This window comes from Salvelinus fontinalis, chromosome 28, assembly GCF_029448725.1.
Source record: "Salvelinus fontinalis isolate EN_2023a chromosome 28, ASM2944872v1, whole genome shotgun sequence".
In the NCBI taxonomy this organism is placed as follows: Eukaryota; Metazoa; Chordata; class Actinopteri; order Salmoniformes; family Salmonidae; genus Salvelinus; species Salvelinus fontinalis.
This window is the reverse complement of record NC_074692.1, coordinates 48,942,017-48,948,741: the sequence shown is the minus strand read 5'-3', so window position 1 is coordinate 48,948,741 and position 6,725 is coordinate 48,942,017.

The window sequence follows — 6,725 nt, the reverse complement described above, 5'->3', positions numbered from 1 at the left end:
CACCTAGAGGGACAGAGGTTTATTATGTTGAGGTGTACCTCCTCCTAGAGGGACAGAGGTTCATTATGTTGAGGTGTACCACCACCTCCTAGAGGGACAGAGGTTCATTATGTTGAGGTGTACCACCACCTACTAGAGAGACAGAGGTTCATTATGTTGAGGTGTACCACCACCTCCTAGAGGGACAGAGGTTCATTATGTTGAGGTGTACCACCACCTACTAGAGAGACAGAGGTTCATTATGTTGAGGTGTACCACCTCCTAGAGGGACAGAGGTTCATTATGTTGAGGTGTACCACCACCTAGAGGGACAGAGGTTCATTATGTTGAGGTGTACCACCTCCTAGAGGGACAGAGGTTCATTATGTTGAGGTGTACAACCTCCTCCTAGAGGGACAGAGGTTCATTATGTTGAGGTGTACCACCTCCTCCTAGAGGGACAGAGGTTCATTATGTTGAGGTGAACCACCACCTCCTAGAGGGACAGAGGTTCATTATGTTGAGGTGAACCACCACCTCCTAGAGGGACAGAGGTTCATTATGTTGAGGTGTACCACCTCCTCCTAGAGGGACAGAGGTTCATTATGTTGAGGTGTACCACCTCCTCCTAGAGGGACAGAGGTTCATTATGTTGAGGTGTACCACCACCTCCTAGGGACAGAGGTTCATTATGTTGAGGTGTACCACCTCCTAGAGGGACAGAGGTTCATTATGTTGAGGTGTACCACCACCTCCTAGAGGGACAAAGGTTCATTATGTTGAGGTGAACCACCACCTCCTAGAGGGACAGAGGTTCATTATGTTGAGGTGTACCACCTCCTCCTAGAGGGACAGAGGTTCATTATGTTGAGGTGTACCACCACCTAGAGGGACAGAGGTTCATTATGTTGAGGTTTACCACCTCCTAGAGGGACAGAGGTTCATTATGTTGAGATGTACCACCACCTCCTAGAGGGACAGAGGTTCATTATGTTGAGGTGTACCACCTCCTCCTAGAGGGACAGAGGTTCATTATGTTGAGGTGTACCACCACCTCCTAGAGGGACAGAGGTTCATTATGTTGAGGTGTACCACCTCCTCCTAGAGGGACAGAGGTTCATTATGTTGAGGTGTACCACCACCTCCTAGAGGGACAGAGGTTCATTATGTTGAGGTGTACCACCTCCTCCTAGAGGGACAGAGGTTCATTATGTTGAGGTGTACCACCACCTCCTAGAGGGACAGAGGTTCATTATGTTGAGGTGAACCACCACCTCCTAGAGGGACAGAGGTTCATTATGTTGAGGTGTACCTCCTCCTAGAGGGACAGAGGTTCATTATGTTGAGGTGTACCACCTCCTCCTAGAGGGACAGAGGTTCATTATGTTGAGGTGTACCACCACCTCCTAGAGGGACAGAGGTTCATTATGTTGAGGTGTACCACCACATCCTAGAGGGACAGAGGTTCATTATGTTGAGGTGTACCACCTCCTCCTAGAGGGACAGAGGTTCATTATGTTGAGGTGTACCACCACCTCCTAGAGGGACAGAGGTTCATTATGTTGAGGTGTACCACCTCCTCCTAGAGGGACAGAGGTTCATTATGTTGAGGTGTACCACCACCTCCTAGAGGGACAGAGGTTCATTATGTTGAGGTGTACCACCACCTAGAGGGACAGAGGTTCATTATGTTGAGGTGTACCACCACCTAGAGGGACAGAGGTTCATTATGTTGAGGTGTACCACCTCCTAGAGGGACAGAGGTTCATTATGTTGAGGTGTACCACCTCCTAGAGGGACAGAGGTTCATTATGTTGAGGTGTACCACCTCCTAGAGGGACAGAGGTTCATTATGTTGAGGTGTACCACCTCCTAGAGGGACAGAGGTTCATTATGTTGAGGTGTACCACCTCCTCCTAGAGGGACAGAGGTTCATTATGTTGAGGTGTACCACCTCCTCCTAGAGGGACAGAGGTTCATTATGTTGAGGTGTACCACCTCCTAGAGGGACAGAGGTTCATTATGTTGAGGTGTACCACCACCTCCTAGAGGGACAGAGGTTCATTATGTTGAGGTGTACCACCTCCTCCTAGAGGGACAGAGGTTCATTATGTTGAGGTGTACCACCACATCCTAGAGGGACAGAGGTTCATTATGTTGAGGTGTACCACCTCCTCCTAGAGGGACAGAGGTTCATTATGTTGAGGTGTACCACCACCTCCTAGAGGGACAGAGGTTCATTATGTTGAGGTGTACCACCACCTCCTAGAGGGACAGAGGTTCATTATGTTGAGGTGTACCACCTCCTAGAGGGACAGAGGTTCATTATGTTGAGGTGTACCACCACCTCCTAGAGGGACAGAGGTTCATTATGTTGAGGTGTACCACCACCTCCTAGAGGGACAGAGGTTCATTATGTTGAGGTGTACCACCTCCTCCTAGAGGGACAGAGGTTCATTATGTTGAGGTGTACCACCTCCTACTAGAGGGACAGAGGTTCATTATGTTGAGGTGTACCACCACCTAGAGGGACAGAGGTTCATTATGTTGAGGTGTACCACCTCCTAGAGGGACAGAGGTTCATTATGTTGAGGTGTACCACCTCCTCCTAGAGGGACAGAGGTTCATTATGTTGAGGTGTACCACCACCTCCTAGAGGGACAGAGGTTCATTATGTTGAGGTGTACCACCTCCTCCTAGAGGGACAGAGGTTCATTATGTTGAGGTGTACCACCTCCTCCTAGAGGGACAGAGGTTCATTATGTTGAGGTGTACCACCTCCTACTAGAGGGACAGAGGTTCATTATGTTGAGGTGTACCACCACCTAGAGGGACAGAGGTTCATTATGTTGAGGTGTACCACCTCCTAGAGAGACAGAGGTTCATTATGTTGAGGTGTACCACCTCCTAGAGAGACAGAGGTTCATTATGTTGAGGTGTACCACCTCCTCCTAGAGGGACAGAGGTTCATTATGTTGAGGTGTACCACCTCCTAGAGGGACATAGGTTCATTATGTTGAGGTGTACCACCTCCTCCTAGAGGGACAGAGGTTCATTATGTTGAGGTGTACCACCTCCTAGAGAGACAGAGGTTCATTATGTTGAGGTGTACCACCTCCTAGAGGGACAGAGGTTCATTATGTTGAGGTGTACCACCTCCTCCTAGAGGGACAGAGGTTCATTATGTTGAGGTGTACCACCTCCTAGAGAGACAGAGGTTCATTATGTTGAGGTGTACCACCTCCTCCTAGAGGGGCAGAGGTTCATTATGTTGAGGTGTACCATCTCCTCCTAGAGGGACAGAGGTTTATTATGTTGAGGTGTACCACCACATCCTAGAGGGACAGAGGTTCATTATGTTGAGGTGAACCACCACCTCCTAGAGTGACAGATCTTCGTGCTTGGTTCAACTGGGGGGACGAGAATTAACATGCTTTAACATGAGAAGAACAGGGCTTTTCTCAAGAGGGTGATAACAGGGCTCTTCTCAAGAGGGTGAAAACAGGGCTTTTCGCAATGAGTTGATAACAGGGCTTTTCTAAAGGGGGTTGATAACAGGGCTCTTCTCAAGGGGGTTGATAACAGGGCTCTTCTCAAGGGGTTGATAACAGGGCTTTTCTAAAGGGGGGTGATAACAGGGCTTTTCTAAAGGGGGTGATAACAGGGCTTTTCTAAAGGGGGTGATAACAGGGCTTTTCTAAAGGGGGTGATAACAGGGCTTTTCTAAAGGGGGTGATAACAGGGCTCTTCTAAAGGGGGTTGATAACAGGGCTTTTCTAAAGGGGGTGATAACAGGGCTTTTCTAAAGGGGGTGATAACAGGGCTTTTCTAAAGGGGGTTGATAACAGGGCTTTTCTCAAGGGGGTTGATAACAGGGCTTTTCTTAAGGGGGTGATAACAGGGCTCTTCTCAAGGGGGTGATAACAGGGCTCTTCTCAATGGGGTGATTTACATTACATTTAAGTCATTTAGCAGACGCTCTTATCCAGAGCGACTTACATTTTTAACCTTTATTTAACTAGGCAAGTCAGTTAAGAACAAACTCTTATTTTCAATGACGGCCTACCGGGGAACAGTGGGTTAACTGCCATGTTCAGGGGCAGAACGACAGATTTGTACCTTGTCAGCTCGGGGATTTGAACTTGCAACCTTTCGGTTACTAGCCCAACGCTCTAACCACTAGGCTACCCTGCCGCCCCAGGGTAGATAACAGGGCTCTTCTAAAGGGGGTGATAACAGGGTCAGTATTGTTATGTTTGTGCCTAGTGTACGCAGTGTTATTAGGAACAGCCTAGTGGAGACACGTCTGGAGGAAGAGACCAGTCACTGTGTAGGAAGGAACAGCCTAGTGGAGACACGTCTGGAGGAAGAGACCAGTCACTGTGTAGGAAGGAACAGCCTAGTGGAGACACGTCTGGAGGAAGAGACCAATCAGTGTGTAGGAAGGAACAGCCTAGTGGAGACACGTCTGGAGGAAGAGACCAGTCAGTATGTAGGAAGGAACAGCCTAGTGGAGACACGTCTGGAGGAAGAGACCAGTCACCGTGTAGGAAGGAACAGCCTAGTGGAGACACGTCTGGAGGAAGAGACCAGTCAGTATGTAGGAAGGAACAGCCTAGTGGAGACACGTCTGGAGGAAGAGACCAGTCAGTGTGTAGGAAGGAACAGCCTAGTGGAGACACGTCTGGAGGAAGAGACCAATCACTGTGTAGGAAGGAACAGCCTAGTGGAGACACGTCTGGAGGAAGAGACCAATCAGTGTGTAGGAAGGAACAGCCTAGTGGAGACACGTCTGGAGGAAGAGACCAGTCACTGTAGTAACTGTGAAGGTAGTCAGTCAGCCCATGATTGACTGTAGACCCTGCCACATTCATCTCGTGTCTGAGCCGTTGAATTGCAACTCTACTTTGTCTCTATACTGACGCTTAGCTTGTTTGATTGTCTTGCGGAGGGAATAGCCACACTATTTGTATTTGGTCATGTTTCTGGTCGCCTTGCCATGATTAAAAACAGTGGTTCGCGCTTTCAGTGTTGCGCAATGCTGCCATTAATCAATGGTTTCTAGTTGGGGAAGGTTTTAATAATCACTGTGGTGCAACATCACCGATGTACTTGCTAATAAACTCGCTCATCAAAACTTGCCAAAACTCACCGAAACTTGCTAATAAACTCGCTCACCGAAAGCGGCAGCTCTAGCTCGGTGCGGATATTGCCTGTAATCCATGGCTTTTGGTTGGGAAATGTACGTACGGTCACTATGGGGGGGATGTCGTCGATGCACTTATTGATGAAGCCGGTGACTGAGGTGGTATAATCCACAATACCATTGGATGAATCCCGGAACATATTCTAGTCTGTGCTAGCAAGTCTGTGCTAACAGTCATTTAGCTTAGCATCCGTGTCATCTGACCACTTACATATTGAGCGAGTTACTGGTACTTCTTACTTTGGTTTTTGCTTGTAAGCAGGAATCAGGAGGATAGAATTAATTTGACAAATGGAGAGTGAGGGAGAGCTTTGAATGCGTGTCTGTGTGTGGAATTAAGGTGGTCTAGAGTCTTTTTCCTCTGGTTGCACATGTGACATGTTGGTAGAAATGAGGTAAAACGTATTTAAGTATCCCTGCATTAAAGTCCCCGGCCACTAGGAGCGCCGCTTTCAGGATGAGCATTTTCTTGTTTCCTTATGGCCTTATACAGCTCATTGAGTGTGGTCTTAGTGCCAACATCGATTTGTGGTGGTAAAAAGATGTCTACAAAAAATATAGATGAGAACTCTCTTGGTAGAAAGTGTGGTCTACGGGTTATTATGAGGTATTCTACCTCAGGCAAGCAATACCTCGAGACTTCTTTAATATTAGTCTTCATGCTCCAGCAGTTATTGACAAATAGACACACGTCCCGACCCTCGTCATGTCACACATCCGACCCAGATGTAGCTGTTATGTCCTGCCGATGCACGGAGAAGCCAGCCAGCTCTATATTATCTGTGTCGTCGTTCAGCTACGTCTCGGTGAAACATAAGATATTACAGTTTTTAATGTCCCGTTGGTAGGATAGTGTTAATCGTAGATGGTCCAGTTTGTTTTCCAATGATTGCACGTTGGCCAGTAATACGGAGGGAAGTGATGGCTTCGTCTGCATTACAAGACACCACCACCCTCCTTTCTCTTTGCCTCCTTTATTTTCACGGAGATGACAGGGATTTGGGTCTTGTTTTGACAAAGCAGTACATAATTCCCGTTGGACTTGTTAAACAAAAAATCTTTGTCCAGTTGGAGGTGAGTAATCGCTGATCTGATGTCCAGAAGCTCTTTTCAGTCATAACATTATGTACAAAATGAGTTACAAACAATGTGACAAAACAAACCAAATAGCAAAGTTGGTTAGGAGCCCATAAAATGGCAGCTATCCCCTCCGGCACCATTCTAATAGATCTGAGCCAAGGAAAGCCTCCCGGCCAAACCCCCTCCTAACCCGGACGGCGCTGGGCCAATTGTGCGCCGCCCTTTGGGGCTCCCGGTCACGGCAGGTTGTGACACAGCCTGTGATGCAGTGCCTTAGACCACTGCACAATTCAGGAGGCCTGTCATATTGTACTATTTGAACATTTTCGGGGGGGTTGACCAAAGTAAAAAAGTGAGAAACTGTTGTTTATCTTCTGAGACATGGACCATACTGCAAACTTGAAAAGTATTTTTTTTACTCTGTTAAATATCTATAATTTATAATAATATCTAGAATATA